The 16,026-nt window shown below is 34.2% G+C and overlaps 1 protein-coding gene and 1 long non-coding RNA gene across 6 annotated transcripts in view; one reads left to right on the top strand and one right to left on the bottom strand.

The window, feature by feature from the left end:
* The window catches only part of LOC127873620 (apical junction molecule-like), a 176,048-nt gene that overhangs the window by 88,134 nt on the left and 71,888 nt on the right, over positions 1-16,026 (top strand). The gene's annotated exons all lie outside the window — the stretch shown is intronic.
* On the bottom strand, positions 11,369-14,086 carry LOC127873629 (uncharacterized). The gene is made up of 3 exons (XR_008046308.1): positions 13,869-14,086; positions 12,718-12,818; positions 11,369-12,345 (listed from the first exon to the last, which is right to left on the bottom strand). It is a non-coding gene; the product is annotated as an uncharacterized LOC127873629 (long non-coding RNA).

Here is a 16,026-nt window from a genome sequence, read left to right as displayed (position 1 = left end):
CTATGAAAAGGCCACTTTAATACATATTTGTGAGTTTCAATAAATAAACCAACGTAAACTTAGTACTTTGTTATACTAGTTATAACATGGTTTGCCAAGATTTATTTGTACAATTATTACCATGAAAGCAGTTTTGATGGTAACCTTTGAGTGAAAGCATTAACTTTGTAAATAATAACTAAATATAGTGATTTTTTTTATTTTCGGGGAGCATATAGAAGCCAGTTTGAAGTTCCGTACTTCCGTACTTCCTCCCTTCCGTCACACTTTTGATACAGTTTCTAATAGCTCCTTCAATATTTTACCGATCTCTTGCATATTTGGCATTTAGGTACCTTTCATGGACCTCTATCTTTTGATGAGGTTTGAGGTCACTGGGGTCAAGGTCACCAAGGCTAATAATAGATTTTTCCATCACAATTTTGTTACAGTTTCTCATAGCACCTTCAATATTTTTCCGATCTCTTATATATTTGGCATGTAGGTACCTTTCATGGACCTCTACCTTTTGATGAGGATTGAGGTCACCGGGGTCACGGTCAAGGTCACCGAGGCTAATACTAGATTTTTCCGTTTCAATTTTGTAACAGTTTCTCATAGCGCATTCAATATTTTACTGTTCTCTTACATATTTGGCATGTAGGTACCTTTCATGGCCCTCTACCTTTTGATGAGGTTTGAGGTCAATGGGGTCAAGGTCAAGGTCACCGAGGCTAATACTAGATTTTTCCGTTTCAATTTTGTTACAGTTTCTCATAGCACCTTCAATAGTTTACCGTTCTATTACATATTTGGCATGTAGGTACCTTTCATGGACCTCTACCTTTTGATGAGGTTTGAGGTCAAATGGGTCAAGGTCACAGAGGCTAAAAATAGATTTTTTCCGTCACAATTATGTTACAGTTTCTCATAGCGCCTTCAATATTTTACCGATCTCTTACATGTTTGGCATGTAGGTAACCTTGCATGGATCTCTACCTTTTGATAAGGTTTGAGGTCAAGGTCACCAACACTAATAATAGATTTTTTTATGTGGTTATTAACTCATAGATTGACAAAGCACATCATCGGGGAGCAGCCATCAGTTTCACTGATATTCTTGTTTGTCCAATTGGAAAAAGTACTGGTACCAGCCCAATTGGGAAAAAATGTGCGCGAAAAAAACACCCTGAAATTGAGAAAATTCCCTTGTAAAGGATTTATATTGGGAAATAAATGTTGTATTTGATTTTTTGCTCCCAATACTTCAAACTTACAACTAAATGTTGTCAATTTGTCAGTATAATATTAGCTTAGGTTCAAGTCATAAGAGCTGCTTAGGGAAACTAAGTAAATGTTACATTTGCATGTTACTTATATTTTTTTTTTTTTTAAATCTTCAATTGTGATTTTTGTTCAACTAGTGAGATATCTGTAGTTTTTTCAAAATTGTTAAAAAGCTTTTTTCCGGTACTTTATAAGGAAGGAAAAAAATGGCTAGTTAGTAAATTTTTAAAGGAAATTTAACTCTAAATGTAAATACATTGATAATTACCAATATTTAGTTCACACAGAACAAAGATGCTGCAACAGCATTCTATAATGTCAAAAGCCTCCAATGTCATGTGAATCTTTCATTTTTCATAGCGTGGCAATACAACTGTTAGATAGGATCTCCTCACCATATGGATGGTGACTAAAATTGAAAATGGGCTGTGCATATTGGTGGCTTTGTAAGAGGACACATAGAAAGAAGACCTTATTTAAACTGCAGAGCCAATATAATTTATCAATCAAGAAAAAATGTCTAAAAATTAATATAGGTGATAGATAATAAATACATAGGTCATTTTGTCAAAGGACAAGCATTTTCTTTTCCTAGCTATATTGGAATTCACAAAATAAAGACCTTAAGCTTGAGAAACCAATTGAGTTAAAATTGTTACTCTGTTGTTAAATGGTTGCAGCAATGCTTGTGCAAATTATTTTATTTTTATTTTTGGGTATACACTTCCTGCATCCTATATTATATGAAGGACTGAATCTTATACGTTTTCCCTACTGGCATATATTTTGGAACTCAAAAAGTTTGACATACCTCTGCAAAGAAAAAAAGATTTTATCGATAATTTAAACAAGACTACACCGCAGAATTTCTAATTGTTACCCAATGTTTTTGTTGTCACTTAAGTTGCCGACCCTCAATTGTTGTGGTCTCATGCTTCACTTACCCTTTGCTGACAATAGTAATGTGTTCCATTAGGAAAATAAAACAGTAAATATTTAAATAGCAATTAGTTAGCAATCGGCTTTATAAGAGTAGTAAATATGGGAAAAGTTTGTTGTTGGAAGACATTTTATTTTTTAGCTCACCTGATTGCTCAGGTGAGCTTTTGTGACCGGTCTTTGTCTGTCGTCCGTCCGTCCACATTTGTTTGGAAACACTCTAGAGGCCACATTTATTGTCCGATCTTCATTAAACTTGGTCAGAAGCTTTGTCCCAATGAAATCTCGGTCGAGTTCGAAACTGGGTCGTGCCGGGTCAAAAACTCGGTCACTTGGTTAAAAAAAAAAGAAAAACCTGTAAACACTGTAGAAGTCACATTTTATGCCCAATCTTCATGTAACTTTGTCAAAATGTTAGTCTTAATGATATGTTGGTTGAGTTCAAAAGTGGTTCCGATGCGTTGAAAAACATGGCTGCAAGTGGGCATTTGTTTCCTTGATATGAGAGTTGAGTTCGAAAATGGTTCCGGTCAGTTGAATAATATGGCTGCCGGGGGTGGGAGGGGGGGGGGGGGGGCAGTTTTCTCATATTTATTCAGTAAAAAAAGCTTGTGAACACTCTAGAAGTCACATTTTTTGCCGAATTATCATTAAACTTGGTGAAAAGATTGGTTTTATTTATATCACATAATTAATGCCATTATTATTGCCTTTAGATTGTCCAAATTTTCATTATATTATACAAAATCCTTGTAAACACTCTAGAAGTCATAATTTTGTTTCAGATTTTATGAATCTTGGTCATAATATTCATTTTTGTAAGCAAAGTTTGATGTTTGGTAAGGGGGGTCAACTCAAAATATAGGTCACCTGGTCAAATCTTACAAAAACAAAATCACTCCATATGCCAGAGTTTTGGTTCAATAATGATGAAACTTGTCCAGGATGTTTGTATGTACAATATCTAGATCAAGTTTGATGTTTGGTTAAGATTGAATGAACCAACTCCTCTCAGGTGAGTTAACTAGGGCCATCTTGGCCCTCTTGTTTTAATACATAAAGCAGTCATTGTTAAAGAAATGGCCTCAAGTAAATGAAACATGCCAAGGATATGCTAATATGGTTACCACATATGACAAGTTTTTATTTGTTTAAACATATCATTTGAACAGTAGATATGTTTGGAGTAACCAAATATTGACAAAGAGAAAACAAATTGTCTAACGCCTGGTTTTAAAGTGGGCTATTAATTGTTACACCTTACCTATAACTAGCTATCATTCAAGTTTTACCTGCAAGCAAATTTAGACACCTCAAAATTTTAGTTAAGTTTTTTTCTCACAATTTCACAATTGATAAAATTAGCAAAAACATTGGTCAGAAAACAGAATCTGCATGGAAGAAAAAACGTGACTGCTAAGTGCACATACTTACACCAATAACTGCACATACTTACACCAATAACTGCACATACTTACACCAATAACTGCACATACTTACACCAATAACTGACAATTGTCCCTCATGAGACAGGATTGTAGGGGAGATTAGGTCTTTGCATGCTGGGAAATTTGTCGTCTGCTAAAATGTCGTCTGCTGAATTTCTAAAATTAGCATTTTCTTATATTTTTTTTTCAAAGAATACTATCAGAATAGCAAACAGTTTGGATCCAGATGAGACGCCACGTTCTGTGGCATCTCATCTGGATCCAAACTGTTTGCAAAGGCCTTCAAAATTCGGTTCCCGCACTGAAAGAGTTAGGTCCTAGAAGGGATTTTATGACCATTCCCCACAATTTATGTTGCTGGGTGCGGATCAAATCCGGGATCCTTTGATCTGCAGTTCAGTATTCTACCCACTGAGTAAGCTGGGGATCAAACCTGCGATCCCTTGATTTATAGTCCAGTGCCCGTAACCATTTGACTGAGCAAGCTGGGCCAGCTAAAAATACTACTGTCATACATAAATAAACATTGCATATTACATGCACAAAATATACCATGGGTTTGATTTCTGTTTTACAGTCAGGAATTAAATTGTTTGCCAGATCACTAGCGTTTTAAACATACAATGTATAAAGTTACATGAAATAATCTCTGTGGGCAGATTAATTTGATCTCATGATCTTGCCAATCTTTTGTCTTCAATTGAACATCACCCAGGTTTATAACTGATTGGGGGATAATTTGATACAAATCATTGCATTGTTTGATTAAATGGCCCAATTAAACGGACATTTAAACATCTATTAAATATACAAAATATCTTTAGAGATTGTTCATTAGTTATGTATATTGTGTTTGAATTGGGATAAAATGTGTTCATTAGAAAATAATTAATCATAAGTTTCTAATAATTTGAAAGACATTGGACTAGTTAAGAAGTGTTTTCTTAATTTTCTTATGAATATTTATTAGTTTTGGATACCTTTTAATTCAGTTTGTATCCACATTAAATTATACAAATAAATTCAACAACAAAAACCCTTCAATTGAAGAGCTTTATTGAATGATAAGGGATACAATACATGTGTATATAAAATTAATAATTATTATTAAATTGAAGAATTTATTAAAAGTAATAAAAAAGTGAATAAACAGGAATTACTGTTTTAATAATGTTAATATGTACTTTGAATGAAGAGACTTTTATGTTTAAGCGTTGACAAATTTAAAGGTGGATAAAATTAGTTAATCTTTTGCAAATATAACAGTTACATATGAAATAAATCACACAAGGAATGAAATTAAAACCTGTGAAATCGAAATACGTAAAAAATCTCAAGATGAGTTCTTTAGTTCCAAAGAAACCAAAATCACCACCGCCAACATTTTCGAAGAAAAAACTTTGCAAGTTTGTGGAAGTTGTTGTCAGCAAACATAAAGAGACCTTGGCAAAAGAAGATGTAGGTTTGATAATACTTTTTTTCATACTTTAAAGAGACCCTATCTTTAGGCAAGAATATAAAGGTTAACAATCGTATTTTTTAAAATAAATTCCAAATGAATTTTCAAATTCATCAAATTTTTTAGATTAAAAGAAAAAAAAAATTACATTACATTGAATGTTCTGCGGAATGATCTCATCTGTTGTTGAATATGGAAAATTGCAAAACTGACGCACATTGCGTTTTCTGTGTTTACTTTGTTTTTGTACAAATATACAGCATTTACCAGATGGTTTTCTATTATTTCTTTCCATTGAATTCACACAATCTCAATGCATTGTAAACATTAATTAGTTTTCACTTTTATTTTATTGTGTTATTGCACTTGTGAGCCATAGCTAATTCAGGCTTAAATTTCAATTAATGATTGTAACCCACTCATACATCATCGTTTGAGTGCAAGAACATTATTTAATACTTTTTTTTAAAATGTTTACTTTAAGTAGGGAAAATAAATTTTCATTATATTATATCACTTTTGTGTTATTAAGCAGCGTTTTTTTCCTTCTTTAACTAGTACCGGGGAACGTTACCTTTCCCAAAGCCTACCGGAGGCTTCCCAATTTTAGCACCGGACCTTTCCCAATCTCGATATCTATCGTTCCGAACGATTCTAGGTGCCGTTCCCAATCGCCAGTGCCTTTTATTTTTGCTGGAAATATCTTTTGAAATCGTCGAGCCTTTCATTTTCGGCCATTTATTTTTGCCGGACATTGTTGCGTAGAAAGTAAACAATACTTTTCAAAGGGGCGCAACTCTAACCGCTGTGTAAAATGTGACTGGATTACATGTACATAACCGCGACTAGTGATTGATTTTTCCCCGTGAAAGAATTCCATCGTAAAGACCAGTCTTCCTTACATCAATAAACTTTCTCAACACTAATTTTTGTTGACATTAAAAAAAACTAACCATAATGAGTAAAATGCGCATATTATTTAAGATCTATGTATAGTTTTTTAAGTGTCAAATCCGGACAGAAACTATTCGGATACGGATATAAAGAAATAAAAGTTTAACATAAAATTAAAAATAATGAGATATGGGTGTAAAATTATATAGTTATTTACAACATATACATTAGCATTTTATGGCAGTTGATCTTAATATCTTATTTGATGATTTGAAAAAAATCAAAACAAAATATAAGACTTACCTTTGAAAATAGTTGTTAAAGCATTCCAATCTAAAAACTCATTTTGGTTATGTGCCACCATTCTCACTGTCTATTGTTAAAAGATTTCAAACCAGTACAAGTTTCATTGTTTTTTGTTGTTGTTTTTTTAAGTTTTTAATTTAACTCAGATGATACATTGAAGGGCTTGTAAGACTTAAGGGCTAAAACAAAATTATCAATATTATTTTTTATGCAACCTCAGTGCTTATGCCTATCAATGGAAGATATATTTTCCATTGACAGGCACATTCTTACTGAAGTGGCAATAACACAATTTTCACATGACATGATACGATAGTCATAATATCATCACTAGTAGTTTTTCTGTTAAAACCTAGAGCTTATTATGCTTTGTAATGCAGAATATAGCCCCTAATGATAGATAACATGCATTTTAAAGGTTCCCAATTCATCAATTTTGCGACTCAAATTTTTCCCAATTCATTGATTTCACGACTCATTTTTTCCCAATTTGAAAATTTCACGACTCAAAAAATTCCCAATTGTAGGGGTACTGAGGACCAAAATTTCCAAAAAAACCCATTAAGATAACAATGTCATTTAGCGATAATGTCGTAGAACAAGTGCTGATCAAGCTTGTCGAGTCGTCGCCGAACGACAACTGACTTACATATTGGTTTGCGAATGTAGCCGAATATATACGATTTTTCATTGCCACTCATCTCTCTCTATATTGCGGATAATACCGACGATAGTCGATGTATCTGGATTGAGCACGCCTGCTTTTACACACGTCCAAGATGGCGGCAAGCAGAGGAGGAATTTCGGTGGCAGGGGATATATCAGTGAAAGGGGGGTCCATGAAAATTTCATATCTTTAGGGTAGGGGTTACCTATGGTCTTTAAAAATCAATTAGGTATTTATAAGATGTATTTCTTGTGTTAGGTTGTAGAAAGAATGTCTCAAAATTTTGGAAAAAAAACATTAAAACTAGCCACAGCTCCCTAGCAAGAAAATTTTGAATCTTCAAAAAGGAGGTTTTCACTTTTGGCGGAAGTCAATATTTCACGCTGCAGAAACAGAACAAAATTTTGAAGGTAAATTGTGAAAAGTTCTAAACGTATGAGAGACACTTTTCTAGGTAAATAAACAAAGCACAGGGATGAAATTATTGAGTGTAGTAGCCAAAACTAGGATTGCATTCTTTTGAATGTTCTGTGCATGCCATGAAATGGGTCAAATTTCTCAATTTTTCATTAAAAATGAGGTGGGTGGGGGGAAAGATCAAGGGCCATAGTTTCACAAGTGAAGAAGCCAGCCTTGTCTTTGGTTGTATTTTCAATATATATTGCCTATGTTATGACACTGACACAAAAAGGCTTCCTTGTGTCACTTTCTGTTTTGATGAAATGAATTTGACTGTTTGCGGCCTTTCGGAACTCGAAATTTGGTCAAAAATATATCCCCTGCCCCCTTAAGATGAAAGGCGAAAATGATAAATAACATGAAAATTAACAACGAATATCATATGGTTATTAGGGAATGATTTAATGTGTGTGTCAATTAACACAAAATACTACGTTTGAGATTAAAATATATATTTATTAGAAATCTGCAAAGTGAATGTGCGTCACGGAAAGAGTGTTGCCGTTGGAAAATTGGAGTTCAGTCTTTTCACAAAGTTAAAGCATTTACGATGAGTATCGTTCGAAAATGGAAATAGACAAACATGATTTGATTTATATGTTAGTGGATCTGTGTATACTCAGATTCATATGCATATTCTGCTTGATTATGTTTGTCCCGCTGTACAGTTTACTGAAATAGCATTGAACTGAGGTTGTCAAGTGCAAGATAATGAAAAGTAAACAAATAAAAAATGTTATTTTATCTCCATTTAATACAGCATTAACACAACAAGAACACTTAAGCGTGTTTGTTGATATTTGTTAATGTTTTCCCCATATGAAGTATAATTAAAAAAAATACTGAATTAAATTAATACTCTTAAAGGGGTTCTGATCAATTGGTGTATTAAGAATCTATAGATTATTGCAAGTTTAATATGCATGGGGAAGGATATTAACGTAATATTGTCTTCATTGTAAGAAGACATTAAAGCAGCACTTTATTATATAAAATTGCTGTCAAATATGCACTTAAAAACAATTTTAATTCTGTTACGTATAATCATATTTACAATGCTTAATGTTTCCCAATTTCATGGTTTATCGCGCTATTTTTCCCAAGTTCATGGTTTATCGCGCTAATTTTCCCAATCCAAATGGCACAGGCTGTAACAAATAAAAGCAAAAAAAATCCCTGTATGATTACTAACAATCATAATGACCAAGTTACTTGTATAGCAAAATTCCAATACCAACACGTATGTATGAGTGTTTGTAACAGGATCTAATTTCAGACATTCTGTGTGTTCCTTGACGCTAGCTATATGTGTTCATGATGAAAATGATGAAGAGAATTGTTTTGAGGGATTTTATCAAATAAGCCAATAAAATCCTAGGATTTACCCATACAGGTGTACTGGCAGGAAATTTCCAACATTCAGATTCTCTTGAATTAGGTTCAAACCAGGGTTTGACAGATATGCAAAACAAATGAGAGATTACATCAAGAACTTGAACATCCCATATATTTATGTTATATTCATTGAACTCTATTTAGCTTATAAACATTTGTATCAAGTATAGGAGCAGTGGTCTAATGGTAGGACGCTGGCTTAGGGATCGAGATGTCCCGTGTTCGAATCCTGCCCTGACCACTGGAATCTCCTTCAGCAAGAAATTTATCCCACATCTGCTCCCCCACCCAGGTGTATAAATGGGGTACCTGTGAGGGAAATAAGCCAATGTGCTGTGGCTGCAAACTGTGCCAAGATGTTAACGGACAACTTATGGCCCAGTGATCAGGGAAAAAATGTAAAGCGCCTTTGAACGCACATCTCGAGTATGAAAAGGGCGCTATATAAATGTGGTATAATAAATAAGAATATTTGTATTTTTTTTTAATCAGTTCTTGTGAATATTTATGCCCCCCTTCAAAGAAGAGGGGGTATATTGTTTTGCACATGTTGGTCGGTCCGTCCGTTGGTCGGTCAGTCCGTCCGTCCACCAGATGGTTTCCGGACGATAACTCAAGAACGCTTAGGCCTAAAATCATGAAACTTCATAGGAACATTGATCATGATTGGCAGATGACCCCTATTGATTTTCAGGTCACTAGGTCAAAGGTCAAGGTCACAGTGACTCGAAACAGTGAAATGGTTTCCGGATGATAACTCAAGAATGCTTACGCCTAGGACCATGAAACTTCATAGGAACATTGATCATGACTGGCAGATGACCCTTATTGATTTTCAGGTCACTAGGTCAAAGGTCAAGGTCACAGTGACTCGAAATAGTAAAATGGTTTCTGGATGATAACTCAAGAATGCTTACACCTAGGATCATGAAACTTCATAGGTACATTGATCATGACTGGCAGATGACCCCTATTGATTTTCAGGTCACTAGGTCAAAGGTCAAGGTCACAGTGACTAAAACCGTATTCACACAATGGCTGCCACTACAACTGACAGCCCATATGGGGCATGCATGTTTTACAAACAGCCCTTGTTATTTTCATCTAACACCATGATTTGTGTTCATACATTTTAAGTATTTACTGCAAAAAGTTATCGTCTTGCTACTTCAAAAATCTAAATAAACATTAAAAGGATATTGAAAAGCAAAGTAAATATATCTTTAGCAATTGTTTTGTCCATCCTGTTAAACGTTATCTCGTTGGAGCCTACTTGAACAATCGTAGGAGACAAAATCCAGCAGTTGAAGTATCGCAAGTCTTCGATAATTCACCAAAGAGCTGTCAAAGTCCAATTCCTATTAGATATAGTGATCCTTGAGCTAATCGGCAATATGAACTGATGAGTGTGCAATTTATATATATATATATTTTCCAAACTGACTTATAAGTTTAAGATTTATTTTTTTGTCCATTTCGGCCATGTATAACCTCCTTTATTATTCAGTCCAATGTGTGTACAGCAGCCAGGCAATGGAGGTGGTCAAAGAAGCTGCTGTTGGCAGGTGACTGCTTAACCCATTTATGCCTTTTGGACTCTCCAATCCTTCTAAATTGGATCAATGTATTTCTAAAATTAGAAATGTCTAGTATATTTATTTATTTATTTAGAATATTTCTTACAGAAATTCCTTTAAGCTGTTTGCCAAGGCCTTTTTTAAGACACTAGGCATAAATGGTTTAAGTCACTTTTAAGATGTTTGGTCATTTGATAGTTATTTATTTTCATTAAAAAACAACAACCACACCAAAGCTTAGAAAACCCTTTTCATTTACATTTTCATAATCATTAAAGCAACCTCAAGCGTAAAACTACTTATCTTAAGTAACTAAAACCACTGCGAAAATGGGCATTATAGTGTAAAATATACTCACCACTGGTTGCTTATTGCAGGTGACTTTATTCTCAGGTGTAAAAAAGACAGATTTTTGTCTGGGTAGAATCTTGACTGACCACTATAGCCAGGTGACCGCTTTTCTCAGGTGGCCACGAAGTCAGGTTGGACTGTATTAAAAATATTGAAATGGTTTTTATCTCACTTAACCGCCCGACTGTAGATCTGCCGTGGAATCATATGGAATTCTATGGAAATCGTTAGATGGAATTCCGTGGAGTATTGGCACTAACTTTCCATCCGATTCCATGCAATCAATGGAAAAGTGAAAAAAAACAGAAGGGGGACTTGATATGGGATGGAATTTCATAAAATGCCGTGGAATTCCATAGAATTCCGTGGCATTCCATATAATGCCGTGGAATTCCATAGAATGCCGTGGAATTCCATAGAATTCCATAGAATGCCGTGGAATTCCATAGAACGCCGTGGAATTCCATAGAACGCCGTGGAATTCCATAGAATGCCGTGGAATTCCATAGAATGCCGTGGAAATCCATAGAATGCCGTGGAATTCCGTGAAAAGCTATGGAATTTAATAAAAAGCTGGAATAAAAAAAACAAAAACAACAGATTATAGATCAAAAGGCATTTTATTGATTTTGAAAAACAAATGTGAATGTAACTAAAGGTTTCATCATAGAAGTTAAACAAGAACAAGATCTGGCATCGATCATTAACCACACACATGCAGTCACAGTACATATTCAAAAATGAGTGGTTTTACATTTTCATAAAGTACCAACTCTCTTAACCACAGGCATGCATGCACACATTCAAAAACACATCCATAAACATGCACGCATATACAGGTGAGAAAAGAAAAACTTATAAAAGGCACAATATAAAACATAGAAGTAGAATTGTACATTTCTCTTATGACAAGTATGCTTCCTTTCTCACATATGTTCATAAACACACACAATTACATGCACACACACATCACGCACAATTGTTCTAAAGTTTTTTCTCATAAATTTTAACGTTCAACAACTGTTCCTTATTAATTCTAGAACACTTTCAGTATGATAACAGAAGTTCAGTTCTAGTTGATGTGTTCCAGTACAATTCTAGAAAAGTTCCGAAGGTTAACTTCAAATATTTAAGTCTGAAACCAACTTTCTAGAAAACAAATTCCCATGCAGACAGCCAGTATTCAAGTACTGAGCATAGTTAATAATAATACATAACAAATTAACAACTGTTGTAAATTTGTTATTTATTATACTATGCTCAGTACTGTTGAACACGGACTTAATTCAATTATCCAAGTTTCAAATTCCTAAATTAAAAAAAAACACAAATAAATTAAGACAAAAAACAAACACAAAATACAATTCACAAAATAAATAACTGGTCTTTTTTATACAAGAAGTAACCAAAATAAAACATGTCACCAGCCACAGACTGCCAGGCTTAACACAGAGGCTAGTTTTTAAAAATGTTTGTCCAAGTCTTCCACTGCCATTTTCCTTTTCTTCTGAAAATATTGAACACCAGTCACTGCCTCCGGGTCCTTTTTGGTATGAGGTACATAGTATACTGCTCACATGTGCTCTTCAGAATAAAAATTCATAAAAATGTCTAAAGCAAAGAGTTATTTACATTCAAACTATAACAAGAGATTGCAAAGCAATATAGTCCCCTACCTGTTTAACTTCACTATTTTAAGTTTGTTAAATATATTTGTTGCCATAGCAACCAGAATTCTTGCATTATAAACAACATGAATTGACGTGCAAAATGTCCTTATTGTCATCTGTTCATGTTTCAAGTTTCATGAAAAAATACTTAGAACTTTTAAAGTTATCCCAGGATCCAAAAAAGTGTAACTGACTTAGACCAATATATTGAATTCCAAAAAGACAAAATACTTTCAGGTGGTTAACATTAAATAACTTATCTAGCCCAGGGCATGACAATATTTACCATGAATTTGTGGCCCTGTAAGTCCTCTAGGTAAATGCGCTTAAAGAGCCGCTTTGCTGTTGGATTATTTCCCTGCCAAACTCTGCAGTATCTTCCATCAACTGGTCAATGTTAATTAAAGCACATAATGAAAATGTATAGGGAACGTAATTCATGAATTGTTTTAAATATTAAGTTGTTAAATGGTCTTTAGAAAGAGAACTAAAAACGAAGTGAATACATCGCAAAGCACTAAGCATAATTTAATTTGTTGGTATGATTAGTACAAATTTATTATTGCTATAATTAGAATGATGTGTAATTCTATTGGTATGAAAATGCACACTCAGATACTTAAAAACCAATTCCACTGGTTTAATTTTTTATTTACAAGCAAATACGTTGAATTGATATCCCCGCCAACATGCTTCTGGACACATAAGTATTATATTTGACACTCAAACAAGCATTTTTTAAAGATACAAAGGGCCATAACCCCGTTTTTAACAGATGGTGTACAATTCTATTTGGCGTTCATCATCCTCTTATCCATATATATACTCGAACTAGGTTTCAATGAAATCCGCCAAAGCACTTCCAGGATATGGCCTTGGACACACAAAAAAGCATTTTTTCAAGATACAAAGGGCCATAACTCTGTTTTTAACTAATGGTGAACAATGCCATTTGGCATGCATCATCCTCTTATCCATATACATACTCATACCAAGTTTCAGTGAAATCTGCCAAAGCACTTCCAAGATATGGCTACGGACGGATGGAAAGACGAACAGACGGAAGGATGGAAGGACGGACAGACAACGCCAAAACAATATCCCTCCACCTATGGCGGGGGATAATAATAAACATTAACACCATTAATGAGCATTGAGTGCTCAAAATGCACAGTACAAAACTTCCTTAGCCTGCAGTTCCATAACCTTGCATGATAAAATTCCGATACTACATTCAACGTTATTAATTTCTCCACATAGGTCTTATTACTTCCTTTTTCAACCTGCAAACTCCACTAAGTGAAAATTTGGGTGACAGCTGCTTTTAAACTAATATTTGCCATACTAAAACCTCAAATATCACATAAAAAGGTCAACAATAATGTCATAAGAAGATTAAATTTAAAGGAATATTTAGAAATAATAAAAATCACAAACCTTCAGTTGTTGTTCTATTCCTAGACAGACTGCTCAAACACTGTATGCATCACTCTTTAGCAATATTTCATGTCACTTTCCAAATGATATAAATACATAAGTATTTTAAGGAAGTGTTTTTAATGGAAAAACTAATGAACTCTTCTGTTTGTTAAATTTCCTTAACTTTATTTTAACAAGTTAAACCAGTAAATTGTCCACCATGTTTCATGTTTCAATCTAACAGGTAAACTTTCTGTATTTGAATTCAGCCAATTAGAAAAGGCTGTTATATCTTATAACCAATAGATTTGCAGCAAACATACCCAAACAGTGTGTATACCACTTGGACAGGGTTAAGGAATTTAAACTTGTAGAAATTGCTTTGAAAGTAACAAATACTCCTACTTCTGCAGAACTACAGCTACTTTAATTACTACAGCATCAACAACAACACCAACAACAACAACAGCAACAATAACAGCAGCAACAGCAGCAACAACAACAGCAGTGACAACAACAGCAGCAACAGCAGCAGCAACAACTGCTACTACAGCAACAACTGCTACTACTGCTATTTCTATTGCTACTACTATTGCTACAGAAACTGTTAATGCTACTACTTCTACTACTACCACTACCACCACAACCTGTACTGATATAAAAAACACTACTGCTACTACATCAATTACTACAACAACAGCACCTACTACAACAACAACTACTACTACTAATACAGCTACTACATCTACAACTACTACTACTACTGCTGCTGCTGCTGTTGCTACTATGAAGTCTATTTGGCTATTTGTAAGTGTAAGGTGTTCTATATGTGTTCTTATTCCCCATTAGAACTTTTGTAGAACTAACTGGTTCTTAAAGTGTTCTAGATGTGTTCTAGAACTACATTTTAAAACATTTTTAGAAAATTTTGACCATATTTTGTCCTTGAAATGTTCTAAAAAGGTTCTTGAAATTATTGGAACAGTTTCAGTCCTAAGCCATTTTCCACAAATGTTCTGGATTTATTCTAAAAAAACTGTTTTGGAACAATTCCAGAACATACGTTTAAGAACACATATATGGAACAGTTCCAGAACTGTTCCAATTTCTAGAACAAATTTATAATTATCTTTATTGCATTTTCTTTTAAATACAAAATACATGATGCAAATAAATTCATACATGTATTAAACTACAAATACATTTCAGACAACCAGCGAACATTTTCTAAGTTATTTTTCATTGATTTCCATCCAAGAAAATGTATAAGTTATTTTCCATAACGATTTCCGTTGAAAAAAATGGCTAAGTCCAACTTTCCATGGTGTTTTCCATACATTCCGTGGAAATGCATGGAATTTTAGTTGAGATTCCGTGGAATTCCATAACAGCTTCAGATGGAAAATTGGCAAGTGGATGGAATTCCATGGATTTCCATCTATTTCCGTAGAATTCCATAATATTTTCTATGGAATTCCATAGAAAAGTGCTAATGACTATGGCAGATCTACAGATGGGAAGCATGCAAGCTTTTGTGACTGCCCTGTATGTTTGTCACCTGCTGGCCTCAGTGGTTGACAAAGCAAACCCACTGAGACTTACCCAGAAGATTTTATTCAAATAAGAATATTTTTATGTCCCCCACTATAGTAGTGGGGGACATATTGTTTTTGCCCTGTCTGTTGGTCTGTCTGTTGGTCTGTCTGTTTGCGCCAACTTTAACATTTTGCAATAACTTTTGCTATATTGAAGATAGCAACTTCATATTTGGCATGCATGTGTATCTCATGAAGCTGCACATTTTGAGTGGTGAAAGGTCAAGGTCAAGGTCATCCTTCAAGGTCAGAGGTCAAATATATATGGCCAAAATCGCTCATTTTATGAATACTTTTGCAATATTGAAGATAGCAACTTGATATTTGGCATGCATGTGTATCTCATGGAGCTGCACATTTTGAGTGGTAAAAGGTCAAGGTCAAGGTCATCCTTCAAGGTCAGAGGTCAATTATATGTGGCCAAAATCACTCATTTTATGAATACTTTTGCAATATTGAAGATAGCAATTTGATATTTGGCATGCATGTGCATCTCATGGAGCTGCTCATTTTGAGTGGTGAAAGGTCAAGGTCAAGGTCATCCTTCAAGGTCAGAGGTCAAATATATGTGGCCCAAATCG

The sequence above is a fragment of the Dreissena polymorpha genome, chromosome 3, assembly GCF_020536995.1.
Source record: "Dreissena polymorpha isolate Duluth1 chromosome 3, UMN_Dpol_1.0, whole genome shotgun sequence".
Classification (NCBI taxonomy): Eukaryota; Metazoa; Mollusca; class Bivalvia; order Myida; family Dreissenidae; genus Dreissena; species Dreissena polymorpha.
This window is presented reverse-complemented; position numbering and strand designations above follow the sequence as displayed.